Source organism: Synchiropus splendidus, chromosome 14 (genome assembly GCF_027744825.2).
Source record: "Synchiropus splendidus isolate RoL2022-P1 chromosome 14, RoL_Sspl_1.0, whole genome shotgun sequence".
NCBI lineage: Eukaryota > Metazoa > Chordata > Actinopteri > Syngnathiformes > Callionymidae > Synchiropus > Synchiropus splendidus.
In genome coordinates, this window is record NC_071347.1 from 1,898,653 (window position 1) to 1,915,020 (window position 16,368).

At 39.9% G+C, this 16,368-nt stretch overlaps 1 protein-coding gene across 1 annotated transcript in view; it reads right to left on the reverse strand.

Moving 5' to 3' along the window:
* Positions 1-13,866, reverse strand: part of peak1 (pseudopodium-enriched atypical kinase 1) — a 56,111-nt gene extending 42,245 nt beyond the window's left edge. The window contains exon 1 of the mRNA XM_053885500.1: positions 13,674-13,866. The gene's annotated coding sequence lies outside the window, so the exon portion shown is untranslated. The remainder of the gene's footprint in view (positions 1-13,673) is intronic.
* Positions 13,867-16,368: the final 2,502 nt, after the last annotated feature.

Sequence of the window (16,368 nt, forward strand, 5' to 3'; positions counted from 1 at the left end):
CATGAAGGTTTTCAGCACATTTTTTAATGTAAATAACATCACAATGACTGATTCCAGCAGGACATGTGAGGGAGACGGACCCTGATGACGTTGCATCTTACAGATTTATTTCTCATAACTAAAAGATAGCAGTTTGAAGTCACCTAATCAGTAAAACTTTCCCATTTGCTTCATTCTGAAACGTGCAGTCAAAATAAAGTTTGATCTTTTAAACCACCAAATTGTTTAGACGGCCTTTTTATTAAGTAAGCTATTCGGTGTTGCAGTGCACTTAAACATACACACTCACGCACATTGAGCTCTCCAATCTCTGGCCAACATTAGCAGTCACGTGAAATGAAAACCAGAGAATGAAGGAGTCTCCTCACATTAAAGTCACCCTGTACTGAGCTCCATGCCTGTTGAGAACTGCCTCTCCACTGCGAGATTGTGCAACTTATTTGAGCTGGAAATAAGTTGGGACTTAACTTGGCATTTTGTCCCGTTTTCTTGTAATGATTTGTTTATAACCTCAGACTATTTTTAAGCTTGAGCTTGTGTTTACTGGGACAAATATAGAGACACACACACACAGAGACACACGCACACAAACATAATGACTTCACGGTGTGTTGGTGTAGCAAAGAGACACTTTGATGTGTCAAGAACTTGGAATGTTACTCCTAATTAAATTAAAAATGAAATATTTTGATTTTGGGGGCAAAAGTATGTTGCTATTTATTCTACCTTAATGATGAGAATAAATAATACATTTGTCTGCAGGATCCATTTTTTAAAATCACAATCAACATTCTTCATCTATGTCTCCCATTATGCATGAGTCAATGCACTAAATGTCCAACATCCAGTAAATCTTTAATTAAACCTGCTTGTCCCTCTGAATAGTATTTTGCTTGGTGGCTGGAAAAATAAGATTCTGAGCCAGAACCTTCAATCTCATGTGTTTTTTCAAGGATGCAAACTTTCATTTGTAATACATACTTGACTGTAGAGATCTGTTTAAGACATTTATTTATCAAACAATTGTTGAGATAAACCAGATGATTAAATTTCAACTACACAGGAACAAGCCTATGATGGTGGAGAATACAGAGCATTAAGAATCATTTACTGGTGATCAGAATCTTTCAACTACCCCATTTGCAAAAAATCCTCCCAGGAGTACCATTCAGTGGTGAATATGCAACACATCTTGTCTTGCAACATGCACTGATATTAAAGTTCTGTTAGGGCGGTTTCACACTGTGCACTCTGCCTCAAGACAAAGTGTGTTCGGCTCCAACATGAACACAAGCAAGTCAGGTTTTGGCCGTAGACTTGATCCTGGCTAGAGAGATGCACGTTGTCTTGGGAAACTCTCAACAGGGGTGAGCTTCTCAACTACATTGTTCAAAAACAACTCTGCAAACTCCCTGAACACTGAGGTGAGCAGCGGGAAGCTGCAGGAGACTGATGCTGGGGAGGAGTGACGCGCAGCGGTGCAGGACTCACAATGTGTGCCGGTGTTTGATAAGTGTTCTGGCTGATAAACATTTGATTTTATTGACAGACCGATTTGCTTAATTGAATAATGCTGCACTCTACAGTAACTGTTGTCACTGTTGTTTTATACTTCTTACAGCTGACGCAGAGTTCTTTCATCAGTTAATATCTGAGGTGACGATGACTCGTAGTGTTAAGAAGCGAACGAGAATTAAGGGGGTCAATAGGTTGTTGCCTGGCTGATGACTCCCTTGAGACATGCTTCGTCGTCTGTCACCAACCAGCATGGGGCGAATCAAACTCAGGCCACTCGAGACCGTTCTGACCAGCTGCATCACAGTGTGGTTCGTCTCCTGTACCATCGCCTGCCGCAAGACCCTGCAGCGCGTGGTGAAGACTGCTGAGAAGATCATCGGGGTCCCTCTTCCATCCCTCCTGGACATCTACAAGACTCGCCTCACTCGGAGAGCCCTGAGGATCGCAGGAGACCCCTCCCACCCGTCGCACCGCCTCTTCACGCTGCTACCATCAGGGCGAAGGTTCCAGAGTCACCGCGCACGAACTAGCAGACTGAGAGACAGCTTCATCCACCAGGCTGTCATGATGCTGAACTCCCTCCCTGCTCTGCCCCCGGGTCTGCACCAGGCACTTTTGGCTCCATCCACAGGGGCAGAGGATGTTGCCATGCTGCCATGAGCTAGGTGCTCCTCCCAGTGGTTGATGGACCGATGTGACGATTGTTGTTGCATGTATCCTGCTGTCTGTGATCTTTATGTGGTGTCTGTGATCTTTATGTTCGTCTGTGATTGTATGTCGTGTCCAGGTCTGTGAGAACAGATATTTCATCCATGCTATATGTCTCGTACTGTAGCATATTTGACAATAAAGTTACCTTGAACCTTGAACCTTGAAAATCGGCCTTCATGGGGTTTTTTTTACCCTCGTATCCTTGGGGCTCAGTCTCCTCATAGCCGGATGTGTTGCTATAAACCAGATCAGGTGAAATCCCTTTTCAATGCTTGCAGAAACTATGTTAGCTGGTATATAGCTAGTCCAATGGGTGATGTTACACCGCAATGCATTGTGGACTAGTGAGTCAAATGCAACCTATGTTTACAGCAGCGTTACCAACTCTCCGCGCTGTTCGTCTGTTAAACTTCAAGGTGCAATGCTGTGATATTAACACTACACTTGTTTCCAAGATGACTTTGGAAACAATGGGTCAGTGGTTTACAATTGTTCAAAAGTGGAGGAAGAGCCAAGGACTATGCACCAAATAGCCTGGGCGGCAGCCGCAAGATGCCAAACATTAGCTCGACGCAAGCACTGGGCACATGTTGGTGTGCACATGGCATTTTAGACTAGGTTTGAATAAGCCAAAACGTGTCATGTTGCTTCATAAGTAGCACATAGTAATGCCACTCTCTAAGCAAATGGAAAAGAAGCTCCCTCTTAGCTCACCGCAGATTAATTTGATGTGCATCGAATGTTTATCATCTCTATGCATTGCAAAATGATGTGCTGTGTGTTTAAGACGTTGTTTTTTCAAACAATAATAACAACAAAAAAAATCATCATATAATAGCCAAATGAAAACAGAACAGTCTAGATAGTTTGGTTGAGTGTTCAACCAAACTATCTAGACCGTTCTGCAAATCAATGCTCGCTCTCCAGCAGTTTAAAACAGAAACAGAAAAGTTCAACAATGTATGCAGACTTCGAAAAAAAAAAAAAAAAAAAAAAAACTTGTCTGATTAAAAAGCTATGAGTTAGGTTTGTATGACGGTTCTTTAAAGTTCGGAACTTATCAGTGGTGATCAGCATCAGACGTCCCATCAATAACAGTGCACTTCCATGGGACAAATGTGGCGACTCGCAAGATGCGGAAAACCGCAAAAAAACTGATTACTGTGAACAAACATGGCCACCGCAATGGCCAAGTCCGGCTGCAAAAGGGTTGAGAATCAGCGAATTTCCATCATATTGGGCGAAATGTTGTGAACACGGGAGGTTGTCCATTAGCTCATGTTTTGCAGTTTAGGGCATCCCCAGGACTCGGATATATGGATATGCAACATAATTATTTATGAATTAATCATCAATTTTTCATGGCCTTGAGTTCTGAATTAACTACTTGTTAACACATGTGACTTATGGCCAGGGCAATGGAGTAGAAAGCTTACTCATGGATTATTTTATATTGATCGGGAAGACTGATCTGCAGCTCTCTTTGATAGTGCATTCTGGCTCTCAGACATCCTCCGCTAAAAGCCCTAACAGCTGCTGGTTTCCACAATCGACTATGAACCCAGAGGGGCCTTCGGGGAAGTCTGGAATCGAAGGAGAGGAAGGTCAGCAGCATGCATCCATTTATGTTTCAGATATGTACCCATGTATTGATCCACTTTGACTTTGTGTCCACAGACAATGGTTCAAGGGCACCTCATTATTCAAGGGTCAGCTCCTACATTCATTCTTGGAGGATATACAGTTAAAATTTGCCTGCCACCATTTTTCTCCAGTTATTATTTACTTATCATTTATAAGGCTGCTACAGTCAACTTCACCAGATGTCAGTGACAACAATAGGCACTAATTGTCAGTGGCAGAGATTCACGAGGCAAAGCAGTATTAGGTCATTTATCTAATCATCATGCTTAAAATGTGTTATTTGAATAACAACACAAACATGACATCTAAAATGATGTGTTCCATGTAGCTCCCTAGTTTGGTTCCGTTTATTAAAATGAGCAGAATGCCGCAGGACACCACACATGCTTCCTAAGGAGACAGACTGAGGGCATTTCCCTACATCAATGTGGAAACAAACATGGTAGTAGCACAAATCTGAAGTGGGTGACATTATTAGCAACAAACCAACAACATTCTGTCACTGTGCTAACCAACATGCAAGCTGTTAGCTCGAGGGTGTCCAGCGTCACTGATCAATCATCAATAACTGTTTCAAACAAAACAAATCCATCTTTTTGAACACTTCACGATCCGTCGCCGCACAAGCTCGTGCCTGATCAGTGACGCTCAGCCAGAGGCGGTGACGCTAAGCCACGAGCGCACAGCGACAGAAGAATGTGAGAGTGAGACTTGGACCTGTCGGGAACTGACAAGAGGAGCATGTCTTCATACCAGAGAACAGACAAGTTTCTGCTTCAGAATAGCAAATATTTGCATCCCTATATTGTCCCACAGCTTTCGGTGGTGAGCACAACAGAGGATGCCTGGCATAGCTCACGAAAAGACTTGATTCTGCAATTACCGATATACAAAAAAACTTCATCTAGGCTACATCACAGTATGAGTGACTCCTCAAAATGTAGAATTTATTGCTGGTTTATTGCTAAGTACATAACATTGTCAATCATTTTCACAGCAATGACAACCAAGTAAAACAAAATATACACAGCATAGTGGCAGTTCTTTAAGTCACAGACCACCACTCAGAAAAAAGTGCACAAAACCAAACCTGTACTAACTTGTAGCCACATATGTGAGGTCTTCATATTTCAGATCAGATAGATTTAAGTTTGTCTTTTTGAGAAAATGTGGATAATCTATTTTTGGTCTATTTTCTTATCATCGGTCAATTACAAATCTCTTTTTTTATCGATTTTGACATTTTTGGTTACTTTTTTAGTGTTTTAAAAGAAAATGTAGGATTCTTTTTTGCCAGAGGACCATGAGGTAGGCAAACCCTTCGTTTTTTAAAGAGTATCCCCAGTAGGCCTAATTTCTATTGTAATACTTCTTGCACAAATAAATAAGAAATTCTCTAAATAATAATTCTACAGATGACTAGCAGCGTATTCTGCAATTGCACCCTTTGTTTTTGACCTGTATTCTGGGTGGTCTTGGGCAAAGCAGGCTGTTCTGAACTGACGGAAACCCAGACCATAAAGCTTGGATACGTAGACTTTGAAAAAATTTCCCAATCCCAAAAGCATATGCAATTCCATGGGAGGCACTTTGTGCACTAAAGGGAGACAGTTGTAGTTTTATTTTGAAATTGTTGAACATCATAACCAGGTGCTCCTCAAAAGCATGGAGAAAAGAAAGCAATTGTTCATAAGCCAAGAAGCTTGGTGCTGGTGAGCTTCACAAAGACTAAAGCTGCAGATGTTTTACACCTACATATTCATACACCTGCACCCAGGTTTCCAGCAAACCATTGTTTTGTTTATCCTAGAGACATTTTCCACTGTTTTTGTCATTTGCGTTTTGTCATTTTGACATCAATCTGCTAAGTCAGATTGAATGGCAATAGCGATTATCCTGCATGCACGGTTATGCACAGTTATTGAACTGCATGTGGCTTTGCGGTTCACAATTCATGATCGATGGATTTCAGAGGCACCTTCCAAAGTGCACTACTTTGGCTCTCCATGGAGATCTAAGCTAAGGCATACTTGCATTAACACTTTCCCAGAAAAAAAAATGTAGCATGTTCACATCACCACCAGTGTTACTTCAACAACTAAATAAGCAACACATTTGTAACATGAAAAATAAATAATTAATTAATTAATTATAAATTACTTTCTATTTCCTACATTTGAACTGTTTAGTAAAACAAACAAATTGAAGTCTACTCATTTAAAAAAACTGAACTGGAGAATAGGTCATACACAGAAAAGTAAAAACAAGTAAGCATTTAAAAGACAGTGAATGAGGCTAAACAAAGGAGACTCACTGGCAGACGCAAAACTACTAAAACTAAACTAAAACTAAAGTTTTCGGACATGTTCTGTTATTTGTTGTCTTCAATACTATGTCTAGAAGTGACATCTCAAAACTGTCAAGAATCTAATTCGCCTGTTTTTTTTTTTTAATGGTTTGTTTTTGTAAATAAACAATAAATGTGTTATTGTGTCAAGCTTAAAGGATAGTCCACCACTACCTTTAAATTAGAAAATACATGAAGTCAGAAAGCAGAAAGAATATTTCCCTGGGTCAGTGGCTGAGTACATGCGAAGGGAAATACCACTTTATCATAACTTAGGCATTTGGAACATGTTGGTGGGCCCAACATTAAAAACTGTGTGGTGTTTTGTTGAGTTTACCTGAATGCAGAGAACAAACAGATTAAAAGCAGGATAGGACATAATTTCCAAACCTAACTCAATCAAACATCAAAATTAACCAAATAATTGCCATGGACAAAGATAAAGCTATATGTGGAAATGGCATTATAGTGTGTGCTCAAATTCCTTTGACTGCAATTTAAATTGATGATTTTTAAAAGTTAGTCAGGAGACACTCCTGTGTCCCAGTTTCATCCATGTAGTGACTGCTCGGGCAAGAATCCAAACTATAAAAGGAATTGTTAGTGTTGAGCAGGAGCCACAAGCTCAAAGCCAAGTTCTTTTTTTTTTTTTCCCAGGAACCGGTGTTGGATAAAAATCTATTTTTCAGTTTTATTTAAAGCAGGTCCACCAGTTCAACATGACTCAAGCAATAATGTGGGACACAACAACAATTTTTGTCTTAAGTGGGCAACAACTGAGGTGACAAAGTGTTAGATTTGTGGTTATCTTGATTTACAATTAGCAAATAGTCACAAGCTTGTTAATAAGGCGAGGCAAGGAATCAGTTTTTGGAATTTATTAAAATGGGAAATTTAAGATCAAATAATTTTACTAACAAATGACTTTTTGATGATCTTCCATCCCAAGCGGTCCTCTTCAGAGCAGACTGCATGATAACATTTATTGAGGAACACTGTATATATAAACCTGAGGTAAGCACCAGGCTCTTCCATTTAATACATCAACATATGCAGAGATTGCCCATCTTGAAATGTTCTAAGTGAAATATGAGGCAGTGGCTTCATGTTTGTTCAGGGAACATGTACTGAAAATAAATCAATAAATAAAATTGTTGTTATGATACTAATTAGTTACTTATATAGGTACTAGGAATCAGCAAGCACACAAATGTCAGTAGTTGTACTTACACATTTCGTGTGCCTATAGAGACATCCAAGCCACTAGAAGCATCATTAACAACTATTCATAGAGATCTCTCCATCCAAATAATTCATCTCTAATTCGATTCAATCCAATTTTTTTAGATGAATCCCACCGATACTGATTCACCCTACCTCTTCAATACTTACATATTGGAAAGCATATTGCATATGCTTTAAATAAGAACATAGATGTACATCCGTACACATGGAAATCAATTAAAAAAATAAGTTGCTCTAAGTTACAGCTGCTGCTGTAACTCAGAACAAGAAAACAACAATACAAATGACTCCTGAAATGAGTCCAGTGCGAGACAGATTTTGCTTCAGTGAGAAATATCATGAAATGTAGTCTCGCAAGATGTTCCAGCATGAGATCTCATCACATCCCCACTGGCAAGTGCTAGCAAAACTAAGACATTGAATCAACATTGAGCAGAGGTCTGCACAGAAGATATCTAAAAGACAACAGATGACCAACTCACTTTTCTGTTATTTTCCCACCAAAAACAAAGGAGGAGTCAAGGCACAAAGCTTTGCCGACTTTGCATCTATTGGTTCAGTCCTGCAGAGCCACTGTTGCTGTCACTCAGCTGTCTCTGGTTCACATTGCTCCATAACTCTGCCTCCTCCTTCTTAGTTCAAAGTGGCCTGCTGCCAATAACTGGGCAAGAAACCCACCACAGCCCTCCTCATGGAGAGTTGCAGCCCATTCACCAAAACTATACCCCAGTTATTCACATTGGATTTCTCTTAACACTTGCATGACTCCATTCTCAGACAGACAGATCACACCATCTCATCTCAGGCTCAAGCCATGTCAGCCAAACAGCCAGATATAGAAGTGGTATGAATCTGGGTCTGATCCAAGAACAACTGTGTTTACTTGCTTCTCAAATCTTCATGTGATCCTATCACGCACTTTAAAAGTGAGGGAGAGCACCAACGGGGACTGATAATGTTATGACATCATAGTTATGTCTTGTGTACAGCGTGTAAACAAAGGAGGCTATTTAAGAATAAGTGTTTACTTTACCACCAGACATTTGGGTGAGCAGAGCAATTTCCACTAATTATATTTTCAGAGGTCTTATTAGTTGCAGAGGTCTTATTATGTCGACTGAAGTATTAAAATAAATTCACAAGAATTTTCACTAGACAAACTGAGTAACAGTATGTAGAAAAATATGTTGATTCTCAAAAGTGGTTCTCAAAAAATGAGACAAATTTATGTTATTTAACATTTTACCTTCCGTAGTTTAGTATTTTGTTGACAAAACTCAACAACAAAAATTAAAATCATATGCAAAGTAGATGGAAAAAGGATGAAAAGAGTGAGAGTGCTAGCAAGAACTGTTATTCCCAGGATGTACAGTTGAGTTACCACAACCTGTGATACCTGGACATCACTTTGAAAACATGTATAAGATGATAACCACACACTTCCTCAACACAGAGTGACCACTCACGCTCTACACTCTACAGACCACCACGAGGCACACCTCGATAACATAGCTGAAATGTTGGATGAAGCTCAACAGAAAGTGGATCTGAGCAGCAAAACAAAAATCTTACAGTCAGCAAGTGAGAAAAAAGACTAAGTTACACGTTAATGTTGTATTATTACGATAATATTGTGGTTGTCCTACAGGTACACTGACAGCCTTGAGTGTAGTATTAGTTTAGATTGTCCAATTTGCGCTGGAAACATTTATGGAGAAAAGAAAAATACTTATTTATATTTTGTAAGAAGTCATTTTGATTGTTCAAGAGCCCACTTTTATTATTGATGAAACTTGATGTAGTCTGATGTAGTCTGTGACCAAAACTGGTTGCATGTCTTTTTCGAGTTGAAAAGCTACGTCACTGCTGCAAATGCATCCTCAATCAAAGTCTGTTCCTAAAAGTTTATTTGGCTCATCATATCGAACTCTGCGATGGCGACTCGAGGGACATTAGCAGCTAATGGCTAGCGGAAGCAAGCATTTATCAAATAGAAGCGAGAGCATAGCGATTTAATTTCATTAGCAGTGTTGATCTGCTGCAGCTGAGGCAGACACTGTGGGACTGCACAGGCAGTTGTTACAGAACTTTTAGAAGAAGTGAAACTGTAAACAGACATTTTGGCGATAACTGTTTGATCGCAGATTGATGTAGGCTGAGTGCATGATGGAATAAAGTTCACTCCGCACAGCAATTTGCCAACATCATGTTATTGTTCGGGCGAATAGTCTGGCATACCAATACCCCATTCACACATGGTGGTGATCTGGCAACAAACTTCACTACTTCACCAGTGACAGCACCGTCCTGCATGCTTCAGCTCCATTGCACATTTTTGTGTGCGAAAAACGCATTCTATTATATATTGTTGATTTGAAGTCAAATAATCATTCACGATTGTGTCACGCATCACTCGCTACTATTCAGCCATGCTGTTGACTCACTTCGCCAACAAAGCCGAATGTTCATTGATTTCGGCAACACAGCCGAATTACTTGTTAGAGACCCAGGCACGCAACTCACTCTAGTAATATGAAATCTTAAATGAGTAAAATAAAATGACAATGAGAAGTTAATAGCTATGCCAAATGTAAGGTGATTTTATAGTTCTCTTTCACAGCATCATGTACCCAGTGCTCGTCGTCACTACATTTTGATGACATATAGGTGGCCCATCGAAGTGAGCAGTATCAGTGACCGGCACTGAAAAACCTAACCAGAGCGTCCCTTCACACACCCCAAGTGAAAGAGATGCAAATGACAAAATTAAGCTGATTTTCAGCGCTGCAACAAGCTGTGTGTGCCGGTGAAACCTGTCTGTCATTGAAAGGTGACCCCACCGCTGTCTGAAGACACAGAGTTGAGGCGGGAAACATGCAGAGAGTCTGCCGTTTGAATGAGCATTGGCTGGTAGAAAATAAATATAAATATTATAAAATATTGTCGCCCCCTGTGCTTCAGTTAAAACAATTATTCACATTTATTTCATTCAGTAAATAACACAGTTATTGGTTTGATGAACAGAACTTTCTCCAGTTTCACAATGAAAGAGGAGAGACCAAGAAAGCACAGAAACATGCAGAGTAACGATCAATTTGTGCACCAAAATATATATGGAAAATATTCCAACTTAAGGATTCACAAAACTCTCAACATAAGAGACAAACCATGGGAGGGATCTCAAGCATATGAGCACTGTACTACCTACATCAGTTAGCAGAGCTGCAGTAGCTTGTTACAGAATGTCTGGGGGGCTTCAGAACAAAACAGGGCCAGTTATCGTCAGATGTCTCAAAACATGTCCACAGTCCAAGTCCCACTGTGAAAAGGCCTTGTGATGGTGACAGTAAATCCAATAAATTTGTTTCTCTGAAAATAGGCTCACTGTATATTGGAGCATTGGAAATCAGATCTGCATGAAAACACCCTTGATATAGCCTACCAGGAAACAAAGGTGAGACGATTTGTGGGACACTGTTACACGGATGCCGCACTTTCGGGTTGGGCACGCCAAACTCTGGGTCACACCTGTTGCTCAGACTATGGCTCAAAGGCATCACAAAAGTTCAACAGACTCCTGGTCACTTGACACCTTAATCTCAGATGTCAAGCCGCACAAAACACGTCCTCTTCAATGAATGACCTACTGTGCATTCCTTTTAATATACATTGGAACTGTCAATGTAAAATGAACTGTTTAATTTCTCTATATGTGTAATGCCTCATTATTTTTGTCAGATAATCAGTCATGCAGAATGGGAGTCTATTTTCACAGGTGGAGCGAGAGTGCTGACATTAACGCGCCTCAAGTATAGAAACGAATGAATGAGTGTGCCATTAAACATACATACATCTTTCGTTAACCACCACTTCCTCCTGTTCAGGGTCACATTATGTCTATAAGTGAAATATAGTGGTAGAAATGAGTGATGGGCAGAAAAAGTCCAAACATTTTACAGCAGACGGTGTCATCTGGTGGCCTCTGAAAATCAGGACACTGTTTCATGGCACCACATCAACCTTCAAATACAGTGTCATAACACCCCATCACTAGGGGAAATGTGTGACAATACAATTTGTCATTAAATTCATTAGGCATAATTATGTTGGTGATCGAGCGCTTTCAACTAAAAATATCAAATAAAGTGAGTAAATCCTGGGCAAAAGGTAATGAGGTCACCGATCATGACAGGCCGATTTCATCGGTGATCGGTGAATCAATTCTGCAGTTAGATGACAAAAATGAATAGTATGAAGATGAAGCATGGATTGTTTTTAGTGAACAAACATTCCATGGCCTCACCATCTCAAACACCGTAATGGCTGCTTGCTTTCTCCATAAAACGGGAAAGAGAGTGGGCTTAGGAATGTAGGTCAAACATGAGCTATTTGAAGATGTACCAAAACATTTGTCATTGTTCCTCTGTCATGGAAACTAAATATTTTCCATTCCAAATGAAACGACAAAACAACTCATTTTTAGCTCGCCTGGGCAGGATGAATTGAGGACATGTGAAAATAACTCAGACAGACATTAAATAAGATTTGTGAGGACATTTTAAGATTCAGGGAATTTAAATGATCTAAATTCGTGTATACCATTAATTGTGCAAAGGGGCGACCTGGATTTGAAACAGGTTTGATTTTTCATCTGATCAGTTGGGAGGTAGGCCTGGGCAATAAATAAACTAATTCCAGTTTTTGCTGCCAGACAAAAACATATGTTTATTTATTTATTTTACTTAAAATGCAGAACCTTTTTTAACTTTTCATCATGATATTAATGGCTACCATGAAGGGATTAAGTTGAGACAGTTATAGGAATAGCAATAGTGCTCGCAGTTGTTGAATTTGCGGCCTAAAAAATAAATAAATAAATAAACTTGTAACCAAATTGATTACACTGAAGTTTGCTTCTGTTGCTTTGTGTACATCCTCTATGTTTAGTGTCTCTCTTTAATGTCTATGGGACTAATAAAGGATACGTAATCTACGCTTCAGTATAATATAGCCGTGTCACCAAATGCCAAGGAACATAACGTGCAAAAAAATTCTAAACACAATCACAAAAGGAATCCTGAATCTTCAACATATCCTGGCGGCAGGCACAAGCTAACTGGCAGTGATCCAGAAAGTAAATCTTGTGTAGTTGTGTGAACAAAACAACAGAATCACTGGATGATATGAAATCCATGACTACCGAAAGAACCGGGTTAAATTAAACACCAAAGTACAACATATTCCAAGTACCACATCTATATACAGTAGATAGATAGATAGATAGATAGATAGATAGATAGATAGATAGATAGATTAACGGGGGGATAGATTAAGCTAACATACACACATGTTTATGCTATAATCGTAGGACTGCAGCTATATTCTGAACCCATCATTGTCGTTGGAGTCGTTTATGAACCAAATGTGCTGCCCCCTGTTGTTTATGTGGTTAAATAACCGTTAGTATATGCATAAATAATAGTTTAAAGAGTTGTTAATGACCACGTATTTGTCAGCGGTGCAGGGGGAAAACCTGATCAGTGCAAGTCTATCCGTCAATAGAAAGTGGGATGGTCCTGTCCGGCAGGCAAATCTGGACCGAAAGTTGGACGGTACGTAACGAGACTGTACAAGATAGTAAGCATGAGTTGTGGTAAACCGTGTAAAACCATAATGTATTTCTATTTGCGCGGCAAAAATTGAGGCGAACAAACGTGTTCATATCGACAACTGTTAAATGGGAAACTTTGAGCGTGCATGAGGATTGCGTGTGCGTTTCTTTGGGTATGTTTGAGGAGTGAATCATATCAGACGACTCACCATCATGATGTCATAGTCCTCATTAAATCAGAAGCAGAACCACTGCCCTGCTTTCGCTCTTCTTTCGAAACATTTGACAGGTATTTTTACAAGCGAAGCAGCCGAAGCAACACTTTAAGTGCCATAGTTGCACAAAGAGAGGTGATGTTGACGCCTGGTTCTGACACGGATGAAGGAATATTGATCATCCAATTAGCCCAACTGGCTAACTAACTTCACCGCAAACATGAAGGTACTTGTCACTTGGTGCTACGGAGCACGGCACTTCCCAAACAACAACAAAAACAAACGGCGATGATGGAGACAAATACGAACGACATATCCAGTGACAGAGACCCTCTCAAATTTGAAGGGGGGGGGGGGGGTTCCTCGTCGAACTTTTCCTTACCTTTCCGACGACGAATCGCGTCCCCATCGACACCGCCGTTTCGTGGCAACCATAGATCCAATATGTAATCGCATCCCAGAGTGCCAGAAAAGACTAAAATCCGGAGGTTTCTAATGGGAAAATCCCCTTCGAAATCGGTTTCGTTCGCAGTTGGTTCCTCCTGCGTGGCTCCAGAACAGCCGCTGCAGTTTTTTCCACCAGGCGTCTGCGGGAGCGCGCACCGAGAGACTGGGCTGGCCAAGTGTCGACATGAACGCGCAACTAGTCAGCAACTTTAAATTAGATCAAGTTATTTACACATTACCGTCACAAAACAAAAGCATTCACATGTCATTCACAAGTTGAATAATACAGTTAAACACAGGTAAATCATATAAAAGGCAGTTTTAGCGGAGTGAACAAACTATGGTGTCCCACAGATCCAAAAAGTACATTTACTGACAGTGCGTTTGCAGAAAATCTATTAACAATAGATGCTGTACATGGCGTAGGGTGTGTTTGATGAGTGACACCCACCCGCCCCCATAACTTTTTTGTCTATGTATTATCTGCGAAGTCTTGTAATACATAAGTATTACATGAATACTTACTATGGAGGAACAGAAAACATAAAAATCCTACAGTGCCAGCCAGTTTTTAGATGATACGTAGTTCTAGTATCAGGTGATAATTTGATTTCAAACTTGAATTCATAGTGCTCCAGACTTGCCAAGACACTGGACTTGAAACGCACTAGATTTCACCTGTCACATCCTATATGAGGAGGGATTACTAGTGAATCAACACGTTTGTTTTCTATTAAACATCAATAGAAATGCATTCATTGCCACATTTTGAAGCACTTCTGTGACACATGAACAGAAATCACTGTATAAATCAGGGTCAGACAAAAGCTACGTTGTTCATCCACTGACACAAGGTCAGGCGCCGGTGTTTTGGGAAGAGGAGGAGCAGAGCAGGAGGTTGACGTGGGAATGACTCAAGCGTTTTACACATTCCAAGCATTGTTTCCTGCTTCTTCTTTTTGTCCTTGTGCAGCACACTCAGCCTGATGAATTTCCAGGCACACGCAGATGGAACTGCAGGAGAGCGCTTTGCATTTTCCACTGAGGCCAAAAGAGCCAATGGACAGTAACAATAAATAGAATGGTTCCATATCTCTCACAAGATTTATTGTTGATGAGGATTATGAAGGATAGAGTTGATTACAGGGAGAGGCCACACCAATGTAATGTCGGTCTCAACCTGCAGCTGCAAACCACATTCGTCTTCCACTCCACATTCGTCACACTCCCAAAGCATCCAATAGCCACTATTTTCAAGTGTACTTTTGCATCCAATTTTGGATTATTCAATTATTTATCCAAATTTTGTCTGTTCAAATTGTCACTTTCGAGCACACCTCAAAAGAGCAGCTGCATATGTACGACTGCAGTACTTGAGGCATCACATCAGATGACATGGCGTGGATGTCATGAATTCATGTGAACTATAAGCATGACATAGATGTTTTACTAAAATGATCAATCTTAGTATGAGGACGTATGATTTCTCGTGTCAGACGAGCTACGCTCGGTACATTTTCCATCAGAGTTTACACATTTTTCAGAGGTGCTGTCAGAAATCCTGAGCTGGGTTTGAAGGCTTATTCTGCCATGTTACAAATATTTAGCGCATGTGTATCTCCATGCTCTAATCCATGAAACACGCAACCTCTGCTTTAAATAACCGCTTCTCATTGTATATCTGATTTCATTTGTCAGTAATCTTAGTCTATCCAATTGTCATTAGTTAAAAGAATCTTGTCATCATCTGGACTTCCCCCAAAACCGGTATTTTTCTGTGGAAGAGTTGACTCAAAAAAAAGTTATCCGTTCAAAAACCTGTTGAGACAAAACAGATCTAGGTGGACAGCTCAAAATCAAATGCCGGGTTTAGAAGTCCACTCCAGGCACAGTAGAATGGGAGTTTATATACTGTGTCACTAGCATATAAGGAGGCCTTGGTTGAGTGCCTCAGCTGCTGACTTCACACCCATCACTCATCTTTTCACTGAGTCACTGCTTACACTTGTGGCGTATGGATGGCACTGGTATCTGATGTTACGTTTGTAACTAGGGGTGAAGAATATCAGAAGATGCGACAAACAACCCTTTCACTACGTCATCATCAGCAAATTCATCATTTTTCATTCTGTGGGAAAATCATACAAGTATATTATCATGTTATTAACAAGTTAATCACCTAAAATTCATGTAGACTGAAATAACCTGGTAGTTTGAAGTAATAAACATAATACCAATACATTGTGTAACTTAAGTAATCGATTCAAACATTTTTGGTTAATGAGTTAGACGGTGAATTTGTTGCTCATTTTATTCATGTTTCATGATTGCCATTGTCTGGTTCTCCAAGGGTTTGGTTCATCAGTCTATTTCAGTAAATTTTCTTTTAGCTTTTTCACCTCAAGACAATGGGTGTTTTTTTTTTTTTATAAGCAGTTAATGTTTGTTTGTTGTATAACCATATCAATGATACGTGGATGATTTATAACGCAGTATCACAATATTTACTCACAGGGATGATAAGTCTTTGTGGTTCACAAAATAATTTATTATCTATGAATAAGCATTTCTGAGATGAGCTCGGCAACACCTCACTCTCATTTCTACCCATGACGATTTAGACATTCTGT